Genomic DNA, 14,123 nt, shown 5'->3' on the forward strand with positions numbered 1-14,123 from the left:
TGTCCTGAACATTGATTGGCAATCTCAGACAAAGATCGATCAGGGAAATTGGCTTTGCGAGGTCAGTTTCAGGTGAAGAGGTTAGTTTCTTACAGTTCATTTCAGAGTCAAAAAGAAACCTACTTAATGTATAGATGAACTAAGAAGGCCAGGCCACTTTGTTCGCCAGGCTACCTTCACAGGCCTACGTGAGGGCAACACAAAATGGTGGCACAGAACAAAATGGAGTCAGACTCGAGAATTACAAAACCTCACCACCCAAATATTCGAAGAAGTGCCTGATGTCCTGCCACCCACTCCTACCACCCTCAACATTTATCCTCCCCTCCTCCACTCAACATGAAGAAAGAAGAGTGCGCTCCCACCCCGTCTACAACACCACACCTCTTGTGAGAGACCCTCCTCCCTTTCCTCTCCTGGCCAATGCCTGGTCTCTTGCCACCCCCCACCACGCTCTTTGCTTTCCTCTCCCTTCCTAACTCTTGTTGGAGCTGAGAGCTGTGGCTGTGCTGACTGGCCCTGGGCTCAGGCCTCTTTGTCAGAGGTCAGGAGAGACCAGAGGCTGACAGGGGATGTGGCATCTAGTGGGGTAAAAGTGCCATACACCTTCTCTCACATCTCTTGGGTCTTTGGAGACCCCAAAGGGACAGAAGAAGGTGGTCTGTTCCCCTGCTGGCTCGGCTCTCTCGAGATCCGGGTGGAGCAGTGGACACGGTGGAGCCAGCAGCTCCTCTTATGATGTAAAAACAGTGAAAAAGAACCTTTGCTTACCACTATTGCTACGTCATAGTAGGAAGGAACCAGATTCAGACCTCACGGTTCATGCCAATGGCGCTGTAGGAGATCTACATGTAACATATATGGAGTGCCGCCAAACAGACGAGAAGACTTGAGCTCCACGGGCTCAATTCACCAAGGACCTACACACTCGTGAAGGAGGCCCCACAGTCGTGCCGGAGACCCCATCCTCATGGCGGAATGGAGGTCCTGTAACGGAAGCAGGCCCCCACCATGACTGATGGGGGCCTCCACAACGATCGTGGAGGCGCATTGTGAATTGGGCCCTAGCTGTTGATGATCTCACTCAGAACCCGGAAGCAAACTGTTGTGACTTGATTGTCGCCTCTCCTTTCTCTTTGTCACATCTTCCCTACTGCCCAGCCAGGATGAGTGTTAGAATGCGTGGTGATGTCATGGAATGCACGGGCGCCTGGTGAAGTGATGGAATGCACGGGTGCCTGGCGATGTCTTGGAATGCATGAGTGCCTGGTGATGTCATGGAAATTGCAAAAAACACAGTTGATGGACAGAATGCGGAACAATGTCTTACATTCACCCCAGTACAAGGATATGGGCCCAAATCCATCGTTTTTTTGCACTCCACACCACCCTGGGTTAGACACTGGCTATATGCAAATCAGCTCTGACCCTGTGCCTCATGGGAACAGTCCAGTCCGAACTACCAAGCCATGTCTTTCCTAGACCGGAATCAAGCATCCAAGGACCAGTTTCTGGCTATCAGCCTTCTTCAGCCTGGATAGCTTGACTCCAGTGCATGGGAGCCTGGTGATGTAATGGAATGCCTGGGTGCCTGGTGATGTCATGGAATGCTGGAAGCTTGGTGATGTCATGGAATGCACGGGTGCCTGGTGATGTCATGGAATGCACGGGTGTCTGGTGAAGTCATGGAATGCACAGGTGTCTGGTGAAGTCATGGAATGCATGGGTGCCTGGTGATGTCATGGAATGCACGGTGCCTGGTGATGTCATCGAATACTGGAAGCTTGGTGATGTCATGGAATGCACGGGTGACTGGTGATGTCATGGAATGCACAGGTGTCTGGTGAAGTCATGGAATGCATGGGTGCCTGGTGATGTAATGGAATGCATGGGTGCCTGGTGATGTCATGGAATGCTTGGGTGCATGGTGATGTCATGGAATGCACGGTGCCTGGTGATGTCATCGAATACTGGAAGCTTGGTGATGTCATGGAATTCACGGGTGCCTGGTGATGTCATGGAATGCATGAGTGCCTGGTGATGTAATGGAATGCATGGATGCCTGGTGATGTCATGGAATGCTGGAAGCTTGGTGATGTCATGGAATTCACTGGTGCCTGATGATGTCATGGAATGCACGGGTGCCTGGTGATGTCTTGGAATGCATGGGTGCTTGGTGATGTCATGGAATGCTGGAAGCTTGGTGATGTCATGGAATGCACGGTGCCTGGTGATGTCATGGAATGCACAGGTGTCTGGTGAAGTCATGGAATGCATGGGTGCCTGGTGAAGTGATGGAATGCATGGGTGCATGGTGATGTCATGGAATGCACGGGTGCCTGGTGATGTCATGGAATGCACGGGTGCCTGGTCATGTCATGGGATGAATGGGTGCCTGGTGATGTCATGGAATGCATGGGTGTCTGGTGATGTCATGGAATGCATGGGTGCCTGGTGATGTCATGGAATGCACGGGTGCCTGGTGATGTCATGGAATGCATGGGTGCCTGGTGATGTAATGGAATGCATGGGTGCCTGGTGATGTCATGGAATGCTTGGGTGCATGGTGATGTCATGGAATGCACGGTGCCTGGTGATGTCTTCGAATACTGGAAGCTTGGTGATGTCATGGAATTCACGGGTGCCTGGTGATGTCATGGAATGCATGAGTGCCTGGTGATGTAATGGAATGCATGGATGCCTGGTGATGTCATGGAATGCTGGAAGCTTGGTGATGTCATGGAATTTACCGGTGCCTGATGATGTCATGGAATGCACGGGTGCCTGGTGATGTCTTGGAATGCATGGGTGCTTGGTGATGTCATGGAATGCATGGATGCCTGGTGATGTCATGGAATGCTGGAAGCTTGGTGATGTCATAGAATGCACAGGTCCCTGGTGATGTCATGGAATGCACAGGTGTCTGGTGAAGTCATGGAATGCATGGGTGCCTGGTGAAGTGATGGAATGCACGAGTGATGGTGATGTCGTGGAATGCACGGGTGCCTGGTGATGTCATGGAATGCATGGGTGCCTAGTGATGTCATGGAATGCATGGGTGCCTGGTGATGTCATGGAATGCACGGGTGCCTGGTGATGTCATGGAATGCACGGGTGCCTGGTGATGTCATGGAATGCTGGAAGCTTGGTGATGTCATGGAATTCACGGGTGCCTGATGATGTCATGGAATGCACGGGTGCCAATTGATGTCATGGAATGCACGGTGCCTGGTGATGTCGTGGAATGCTGGAAGCTTGGTGATGTCATGGAATTCACGGGTGCCTGATGATGTCATGGAATGCACGGGTGCCTAGTGATGTCATGGAATGCACGGTGCCTGGTGATGTCATGGAATGCTGGATGCTTGGTGATGTCATGGAATGCACGGTGCCTGGTGATGTCATGGAATGCCTGGGTGCCTGGTGATGTCATGGAATGCACGGTGCCTGGTGATATGTTGGAATGCACATTGCCTGGTGATGTCATGGAATAGACGGTGCCTGGTGATGTCATGGAATGCCTGTGTGCCTGGTGATGTCATGGAATGAATGGGTGCCTGGTGATGTCATGGAATGAATGGGTGCCTGGTGATGTCATGGAATGCCTGTGTGCCTGGTGATGTCATGGAATGCACGGGTGCCTGGTGATTGAATGGAATGCACGGTGCCTGGTGATGTGCTGAGTGTCAGTTGGAGCGCAGGCTGAGCAGCGAGGAGGCTGCTCCTGGTCGGGCACCTTACATCTTACTTACCATCTTATCTACCCTGGTCCGGCACCTTACATCTCACTTACCATCTTATCTACCCTGGTCCGGCACCTTACATCTCACTTACCATCTTATCTACCAACCTTCATCTTCGTGAGCTGGAACAATAAACTACATTGTGGTGATTTACCTCGTGGCTACACTTGGATTCTTTTACTTTTGACACAAACCAATCTGCAAGTTTATGCTCTATATTTTATGTTATGTTGTATATGGGTTCCAACCCAGTCCACGATAGAGCACATGTTGTATGAAATGTGGCCTTTGATGCCCACAAATAAAGATGGAGGGAGGAGCAGGGTCCGCGGCGGCAGCAGTGGGGGAAGCTGCGCTCTCGCAGGCGGCGGCACCGCAGTCACACAGCCTCTGGAAACGCCTGTGCATTATAACAGGCAGCAGCGGGAGCTGTGAGCGACGGAGAGGTGTTTCACAGAGGGGTTCCGAGTCCGTTCAAAGAGACAACGAGAGCAACGCTCGAGCGGTCTCTGAAGTCATGTATGTTATCATCTGCCCTTGCGTAAGACTGCTGGGCTGAGATGGAGGAGGAAGGGGGGCCGGGCCTAACATTGTCTCTCTGACCCAAATGTGAAAGAATCCCTTGGCTGCGGTCCTTGGCCGATCCGCACCGCCGGCCCTGCCTTCCTCCCCCTCCTGCAGCGGTGCTTTCTGCTTCAGACAAAGCGGAGCCGCAGCTCTGCCTGACAGGCTCTCGCCAGCCCTGTCAGCCCTGCCCGGAGGCTTTATGATGGAGCAACAATGGGGAACGAGTTCTGTTATCAGCTGCTCGTAGTCAGGGCAGTGAATTAGCATAATTTGAATCCGGCATAAATGGTGGAAGCCATGCATAACGTATAGAATTTTAGATGGGTGACAGTGCATTGCACGGATTGTAGGTAAGGGCCTTTTCTGACATGGTAGCCCCCACTTTTTGCCTGGAACATGATGTGATTGCGACTGAAAGTGCAACAGGTCCTAGCTAACCAGCCCCCAGGGGCAGATCTCTGTCCTTAAACTGTACCCTCGATCGATCCACAACTGGCACAACTTCAGCCCCCTTCTAAGTCCCGAGTAATTGGGAAATGCTGTGAGCCCCATTGTGAGAGCAGGGCCCCTTTAAAAAGGTATGCATGGTACAGACCAGGGCAGTGGCACTATCACCATCAATGCGCTGCCCGCCCCCGGGGCAGCTGGGAACTTGCACATGTCCTGGGGGCAGAGCATTAGAAGCAGCTGCCCCGCTTCCAGTGTGCAGGCGGTGCGCAGCATGCACCTCAAAGGTGGGGGGCAGAGATCCGCCCACAGTCTAGTGCAGTGATTGACTGAACCCCTCTGCAGGGAGGTTTCTGGGGGGTCCATAAGACCCTTTTTCGCCCACGAGACGGAAGCGCACTGACAGTGTTCAACGTCTTGGTGGCGCACAGCAAGTGCGCCTCCTGATGGCCTCTTTGCCTCTGCGCCCACATCCATTATAGGCCAGTGAGCAGAGGCAAAGTGTTACCTCATTTACATGGGACCACGCCCCCATGCAAATGAGGGAAGGCCCTCTTACAAGGCATGCTAGCGGTACACGTGCACCAGCGCTATCCGTAACCCCACCTCCCCGGGTAAGACGAAAGCAGGCGCACACAGGTACTGTCTATAGCGCACCCCTGGTTTACTCCCGGAGTGCAGGAGTACTACAACAGTCTTTCTGCTAGAAAGTCAAGTGAATTTCGAATTTTCGTAATGCCCCAGGGCCAGTTCTGTAGTCAGGCCAATCAAAACCAGCTCTGAAAGCGGTGGGAGACCAGGGCAGAATGTGCAATCGGGTCTTCAGCAGCTGTCTTGCAGGACATGTGGCCTGCCCAATTGAGGACAAGTTGAGGTTTAGAGAAATACATGTAACTAATTGTTTTCTGATTTATAAATATTATAAAAGAACAAAGCGATATCATTAGATGTTCAAGAGGAAAACTAGGGACTATGACACAAATAAATCTCTTTGCCTGTGACCTTCGTGGGAGAATAAAGGTTCTCTGTCTATACACAGGAGGTAGAAATCTCAAATTTGTAGAAAAAACTATTAACACCTCTTTGTCATATGGTTGTTGAATTTAACTTCTCAGAAATACTGAATTCTGGGTACTGGGCACTGAAAGGAGGGATTTAAAGTCAGACAGGAGACCGTGTTGGGCAGACAGGGCTGAAAAAACCCCAGCCCAGCCGAGGTTTCCCTTGTGGGCGGGATCTGTTGCTTAAAAGCATAAGGTCAGATTTCCTGCTGCGGCATCCGGAGGTGACATCAAGTGATATATAAATGAAGCGAGGCACCACGTTCCAGATGATTGTAAGAGAAGAGATCTGTCAGGTATTCCCCCTCAGGTGGGGGCACCTTTTCAACTGGCAGAAGCGCCTGGCATACATTGGCACCAAATCTGACGCCATTTTAATAATGCAAAAAGAACAATTGATGGACAGAATGAAGAACAATGACCTACATTCACCCCAGTACAGAGATCTGGGCCTAAATCCATCGATTTCTTGCTCACCATGCCATTCCAGTTTAAACCAAGCCATATGCACATCAGCCTTGACCCTGTGCCTCATGGGAACAGTCCAGCCCGAACTGCCAAGCCAGGTCCTCCCTGGACTGGAAACAAGTATCCTAGGACCGGTTTTGGGGTTATACCCCTCATCAGCCAGGATAGCTTGACTCCAGAGGCATGGAGAGCACAGAACCCTGTCTGGGCATACCCGTCCCACTCGGGTGCCAAATGCAAAAAGAACATTTGATGGACAGAAGGCAGTACACTGTCATACATTCACCCCAGTACAGAGATCTGGGCCTGAATCCATCGTTCTTTGCTCAACATGCTATTTCAGTTTGCACCCAGCCATATGCAATTCAGTCTTGACCCTGTGCCCAATGGGAACCGTCCAGCCCGAACTGCAAAGCCAGGTCCTCCCTGGACTGGAAATAAGCATCCTAGGGCCGGTTTCGGGGTTTCACCACTCATCAGCCAGGATGGCTTGACCAGAGTGGCATGGAGAGCACGGGACCCTGTCTGGGCATACCGGTCCCACTCGGGGTGGCAAATGCAAAAAGAACAATTGATGGACAGAATGCAGAACAATGTCATACATTCACCCCAGTACAGAGATTTGGGCCTGAATCCATCTTGTTTGGCTCACTATGCCATGCCAGTTTAGACCCAGCCATATGCAAATCAGCCTTGACCCTGCGCCCAATGGGAACAGTTCAGCCCGAACTGCCAGGCCAGGTCCTCCCTGGACCGGAAACAATCATCCTAGGACCGGTTTCGGGGTTTCACCCCTCATCAGCCAGGATAGCTTGACTCCAGTGGCAAGGACAAAAACCACAGTTGATGGACAGAATGAAGAACAATGTCATACATTCACCCCAATACAGAGATCTGGGGCTGAATCCATTGTTTTTTTGCACTCCACACCACCCCAGTTCAGACATGGCCATATACAAATCAGCCTTGACCCTGTGCCTCATGGGAACAGTCCAGCCCGAACTGCCAAGCCATGTCTTTCCTGGACCAGAATCAAGCATCCTAGGACCGGTTTCTGGCTATCAGCCGTCTTCAGCCAGGATAGCTTGACTCCAGTGGTGTGAAGCGCATGGGACTCACGTCTGAGCATACCCATCCCACTCAGGGTGACAAATGCAAAAACAACAGTTGATGGACAGAATGCAGAACAATGTCATACATTCACCCCAGTACAGAGATCTGGGCCTAAATCCATCGTTTTTTGCACTCCACACCACCCCAGTTCAGACATGGCCATATGCAAATCAGCCTTGACCCTGTGCCTCATGGGAACAGTCCAGCCCGAACTGCCAAGCCATGTCTTTCCTAGACCGGAATCAAGCATCCTAGGACCGGTTTCTGGCTATCAGCCGTCTTCAGCCAGGATAGCTTGACTCCAGTTGTGTGGAGAGCATGGGACTCACGTCTGAGCATACCCATCCCAGTCGAGGTGACAAATACAAAAACCACAGTTGATGGACAGAATGCAGAACAATGTCATACATTCACCCCTGTACAGAGATCTGGGCCTAAGTCCATCGTTTTTTTGCACTCCACACCACCCCAGTTCAGACATGGCCATATGCAAATCAGCCTTGACCCTGTGCCTCATGGGAACAGTCCAGCCCGAACTGCCAAGCCATGTCTTTCCTTGACCAGAATCAAGCATCCTAGGACCGGTTTCTGGCTATCAGCCGTCTTCAGCCAGGATAGCTTGACTCCAGTGGTGTGGAGAGCATGGGACTCACGTCTGAGCATACCCATCCCACACGGGGTGACAAATGCAAAAACCACAGTTGATGGACACAATGCAGAACAATGTCATACATTCACCCCAGTACAGAGATCTGGGCCTAAATCCATCATTTTTTTGCACTCCACACCACCCCAATTCAGACATGGCCATATGCAAATCAGCCTTGACCCTGTGCCTCATGGGAACAGTCCAGCCCGAACTGCCAAGCCATGTCTTTCCTGGACCTGTGGTAAGGATAGGAAATCAGAAAGGTTAGTCATCTCACTAGAGTCGTACAATGAGTAATTAGAGGGAAAATGCAGAGTGTAGCACGTTTTTTAAAAACTTACGAGTAAATGAACATTTCATGAAACTGCACAATTCGCTGTCCGCATATGCATAAGACTTAAATGTTCCCTTTTATACTTTCAGTGAAATCCCTGACGAAGGGCCAGAAATTTAGGCCCGAAATGCATTGGATATTATTCACTACCGAAGATGAATTATGTATAAATTCCTACCTTAGAAATTGAAAGTCCTGTTGGACACGTCTACTGTATCAGAATCAGACATACATAAATATGGCTTCTCTTGCGACAGATTAAAATGGAGTAACTTTGGAACTAATTTGATTAAAAAGATAAACAACGGAACTTTATTGTGGTACTCTTTTTGCAAAACACATTTTTAAGCTGTGCTTCTAATAAAGGAACAGGATCTCGTTCCCCAAACCCAACACTGTTCGAATAATCAACGTGGCCAAAGGGCGAAAAGCCACGAACTCAGAACGCACGCACAAAGCATATGAACTCGACAAATTGGATTAAAATGGTGTGCTCCCGACCTCTCCATTCCTGATGAATTTACTTTGGCCCTTCTTCGAGGTAGCACCCACGGAACTCAGTTTACATGAAAAACACAAAGGAAATCGGATTGTCACATGGGTAACCAGTTCTCTTCGCAGGAGGGAGTTAAAACAGCTTTGAAGGATACGGACATCGTGGAAGAAATCTCGGCAATGACGTTTTAACAGCTATTGTGTACATACTTTGAGAATGATTAAACAATAAAAGTGTATTGTACTTTTACATATGTTGAGCACAACGGCATAGATATGAACATCATAAGGGTGAGCGGGGTAATTTAGATAATGAAATACGTAATGTAACGGATATCGACTAAGGTGTATTATCGGTATCGTATTATTATGGTTGATTGGGGAATGTACAGGGGAGGAGTTACGGCTGATGAGGTTAAAATGAGAATAGGTGTTTAGAAAGTAGATTAGCAGTTCAATCCAGATGAGGCGAGGCTACGGTACTCGAAACAGGTATGATAAGTGGAGTGTAAGGTTGAAAAGAGGGGTATAATGTGTGTTACAACAGGGGTTCCCTCACGAAATAGTACTAGGAAATCAGAAAGGTTAGTCATCTCACTAGAGTCGTACAATGAGTAATTAGAGGGAAAATGCAGAGTGTAGCACTTTTTAAAAAAACTTACGAGTGAATGAACATTTCATGAAACTGCACAATTCGCTGTCCGCATATGCATAAGACTTAAATGTTCCCTTTTATACTTTCAGTGAAGTCCCTGACGAAGGGCCAGAAATTTAGGCCCGAAATGCATTGGATATTATTCACTACCAAAGATGAATTATGTATAAATTCCTACCGTAGAAATTGAAAGTCCTGTTGGACACGTCTACTGTATTAGAATCAGACATACATAAATATGGCTTCTCTTGCGACAGATTAAAATGGAGTAACTTTGGAACTAATTTTATTAAAAAGATAAACAACTGAACTTTATTGTGGTATTCTTTTTGCACAATGCATTTTTAAGCTGTGCTTCTAGTAAGGGAACAGGATCTCGTTCCCCAAACACAACACTGTTCGAATAATCAACGTGGCCAAAGGGTGGAAAGTCACGATCTCAGAACGCACGCACAAAGCATATGAACTCGACAAATTGGATTAAAATGGTGTGCACCCGACCTCTCCATTCAGGAAGCGTTCAACCATTCCATTTGCCTGCGGCCAGAGTGGTGTGATCTTCCGGTGTTTAAAGTTTAAAATAGCATTGTATCAAAAGCGGATGGATTTTTTAAAACGTTGTCGAGCCGCTACCAAAGTCAGGTTTGGACAAATAAAAAGTATGTGGAACAGGTCTTGTACTCCGCCATTACACAAGTCACAGATACCGGAAGAATTTTCAAGGGAATTACAACTAGAGGAGTTCGCTTTTAAAGGTAGGGTTCCTAGTTGCAGAAGAAGAATACAGCGCCTTACTCTATGTTCTAGCTGAAACTGTAAATAGTGCTCAGGAGTTTTATATACCATATTTTCCCGCACTTTTTTTGTAATGCTTTAATTGAGTACAGTGTGAGGTGTTAGCCTGACATATGATGTCCACTATTCTAGTGGGCACCTTGCACCAGTCTAAACGACCCTTATTGATGGTGGTTGTTAAGTCAATCTTATAGACAAGCTATCCTAGTGGTAGCATGGACCAGCAGTCTGAGGCTAAGACTTCAGTAGGAGAGTTAAGCAAGTTGTATTACCATATATAATCCCTTGAATACAAAATGAAAGGACACCACACAAGCTATATATCAAATATATATGTATTTATTACTAACACAACCCCTCTGCACTCTTTATGAGGTCAGAGATCGAAGTTCATTACAAGTTACTCATTAAGCATACTATAAGTTGCACAAATACAGTTCTGCCCTAGGGGCCTCACAAACCATATATTAAGTGAGTGGTATAAGGAGCACTTCAGAAATAGTGAATAGGCCTAGGGCATCGCTGGGGCTACACTAGGCAACCAAAGGTTAGGAAGTCGGAGACCCACGGGAGATATGTGCAGTGTCTAAACACAGTCACGAGTTCCCATTGACTTATAATGGAGAACAAATAAGTTACAAAGTTACTGATTAAGGACACTTCCAGGTGGACTACGGTGAAACCCTGTTGGACTTGGCACTTCTGGCAGGTTCACCCCTAAACCTTTTGCTTTAATATGTGACTTGGTGCTAGTGATTTTTTGGCTACTGCACACTTTACCACTGTGTCCCAGTGTAAAGTGCGTGAGTGCGTGTGGTGAGGTTGGCCGGCCCTCCCATAGGAATGCATGGGGAATGTATGTGTCCATGGTAGTTCCTGATGTGTGAGGAGTGCAGGGTCGAGTTTGGTATGTGCGAACTCGTGAGAGTGAATGCTGCGCGATGATGTGTGCTGCCTTAATGTGTCTAGTGTGGAAGTGCCACTTCTAGAAGTTGGCATGTCTGTGTAATAAAGGTGCAGTGACTGTCTGGCTTGTGATTGGCTGGAGCTGGCTGGTGAGCCTGGCTCCAGGAGTCAGATGGGTCTGCCCCGGTGGTGAATAGAGTGATTGACAGCCAGATGTGTTGGAGGCGTACACCTGGGACCTGAATAGAGCTGGGCTTTCCCCACACAAGGCTGGCTCCGCCCCCTGTGGTGCGACTGATGACCCTAGCCTGTCCTCTGAATAGGGAGGGGGGCTGAGGACAACAGAATGCTCCAAAACCAGTTGCATCTGGTTTGTCCCTAACCCTGTGCTACCAGATAAAGGAATTCTGTGTATAAAAAGGGTCTGTGACCCCATGTAAAATGTTCACTCTGATCCTGATCTGAGGGGGGCCTTCTGCTGCTGCTCTGCACCAGGAGGACCGCCACTGGGGACTGCCTCCCTGCCTCGAGGGCCCTGTGAGCTGGCCCCTGGGCCCAGCCTTTGCCCCCCCTCACCTCCTAGAAGACCTTTGCCTGGACTTGTAACTTTGTTCCTTGTAGCACCTGGGAGCACTCTATCTTTCCTTGCAGTGCCTGGGAGCGCTTGATTTTGCTCTCTGAGGAACACAGTATTGATGGCTGAGAGGAGCTGCGCTCCCACTCCTAAACTGCAGCACCGAGCTGGGAGTGTCTGCCCAAAGGAACTCCCGGTGGGGAGTTTCCCCTGTGAGTGTGGTTATCTGCAGCGCGGGTGCCCACCCCGCTCCTCCTGCTGCATATTTGCCGGTTTTCAAAACCCCGAGCGGGTGCCCACCCCGCCATGGACGTGGCGCAGATTTGTGGCCTAACGGGTGCCCACCCCACTTTATATTTAAGTTAAAGAGGAAGCCTACCCCTCATCTGCCCCGCATCACGGCCGCAGCCCGGGACAGCAGAAAATCACCGCTGCGGCCCCCGGAAGTCAGGCAACCCTCGCTGAGATGAGGGCGGGGCCCGACCAAGGAGCAGGAAGTCCAGCCGGCAGAGGAAGACAGGAAGCAGGGCTCCCGCATCGGCGGTGTGAGCCCTGCGTGTTTCTCCCACAGGAGAGCCCCGCGCTGTAGCCCAACAGCCGCCGCCGCGAGACCGGGTGGAGAAAGGAGATCCCAACCGCAGGAAGCCGGTGAGTAAAAGCTGGCTGGGGGGGGGGGGTGGAGTGAAGTCATGCACCCCGCCGGTGCCTCTACCCCGAGCGGCCCCACTTGGCAGCGGGCCGCTCCACTGTTAAACTCTGCATTGGAAGGCAGTTCCTTTCGGCTTGTTGAGCCGCCCCGGAAGACAGCGGGACGCTCCAGCGTGATTTGGGGCATCCTTTTTTTTTTAGCCCACGAGGCTCCGACTGCAGGGGGCACACTTTGTCTCGAGCCCACAAGGCTCCAACGTGGGGAGCAGTTGTCATAATTAGAGCCCACGAGGCTCCCAGGGGAATTTTCAGAGGGTAGAGCGGCCCCGGTTGGCAGAGGGCCGCTCCTCCATTTTGGGCGCAGTGTATTTCGAGCCCATGAGGCTCCCAGGGCACATTCTTGGTTCAGAGCCCAAGAGGCTCCGACATGTTGGGGCACAGTTGGTTAAGATCCTAGAAGAGAACCAGGAGGCACGCTGGTGCCTGGCTCAGTTTCTCCAGCTTCCCAGCACTTAGTGGGCAGCGGCTTCGTTTAGGCCTGTTCTTCTGCGCCATCTTCTTTTGCTGCCTGCGCTGCCTGCCCTGACTTTGCTGGACACAGGGCGTTTCAGCCCCTTAGAGGCCAAAGTGGCCTGGGGACAGTTCATGTGTTGTGCCCTTGCGTGGGGTACATGTTTTTGCCTCATGTGATTTAGGCGCAAATGTGAGACTTTGCTAATGTGATTCATGCAATGCTTTATGCCATACCTTTAAATCTATTTGTATGCATAGGAGGTTGTTTTCCCTAATATAGGTCCTAATAGTGAGTTCATGGTTCCCTGCGTGATATATGCCTGAGGTGGTTAGGGTTGCGTAGTTTGTACTTACCTTTTACCAGTGATTACTGGTTGTGTGCTACATTTGCTATTTGCTATGTGGCCCTGTCCTGCGTATATAATCCCCTGTAAATTATGCCCGTGCCAGTGGCACGTTGTAAAGTGTGTGTTTATTATCTAATGTGTTTGGTATAATACAAAGGCTATTTTTATATATAACCTTGTGTGGAGTTTCCTTTGTGGTGGGCCTTGGGTGTTGTTGCTGGGTGCGCGCGCAAACGCTTTACACATTGCCTCTGGGATAAGCCTGACTGCTCGTGCCAAGCTACCAAGGGGGTGAGCAGGGGTTATCTTTGGCGGGTGACTTCCTTGCCCTAACTAGAGTGGTGGTTTCTGCCTGGCTTTGGCGCAAGCCTTAGCCAACTGGAAATCGCCATTTCTAATAAACACCTTTTAACTAGGACACTTGAAGAGTCAATACCCATGGGACCCCTGGAGTACTCGAGTTACCTCACCCAGGGAAGTCGGGTGCCTAGGTGTCTTTTCGTGTCGGGTTTCGTCGATGCTTTCAATGGAGATCTGCAAAAGAAGTGCTGCAGACGGCCAGTGGAAGAGTGTCCGGGTGGATCCAAGGGGGGATCGAGGAAGAGAAGAACCTGAAAGCAGAAGGGACAGAGTCTGGGTCACTAACCAGTGACCAGGAATGAACCAGGAAGGAACCAGGCGATGTAGAGTGATTTCAGGTGAAGATGCACAGCTTGTCTCTGCATCCACAAGGACCAGGAGGCGTTGACGACAACCAGGAGCTGGAGTCGAGCTGTCCCACAAAGGATCTAGTTGACTGCGGTGATGG

The sequence above is a fragment of the Lissotriton vulgaris genome, chromosome 2_2, assembly GCF_964263255.1.
Source record: "Lissotriton vulgaris chromosome 2_2, aLisVul1.2, whole genome shotgun sequence".
Classification (NCBI taxonomy): domain Eukaryota; kingdom Metazoa; phylum Chordata; class Amphibia; order Caudata; family Salamandridae; genus Lissotriton; species Lissotriton vulgaris.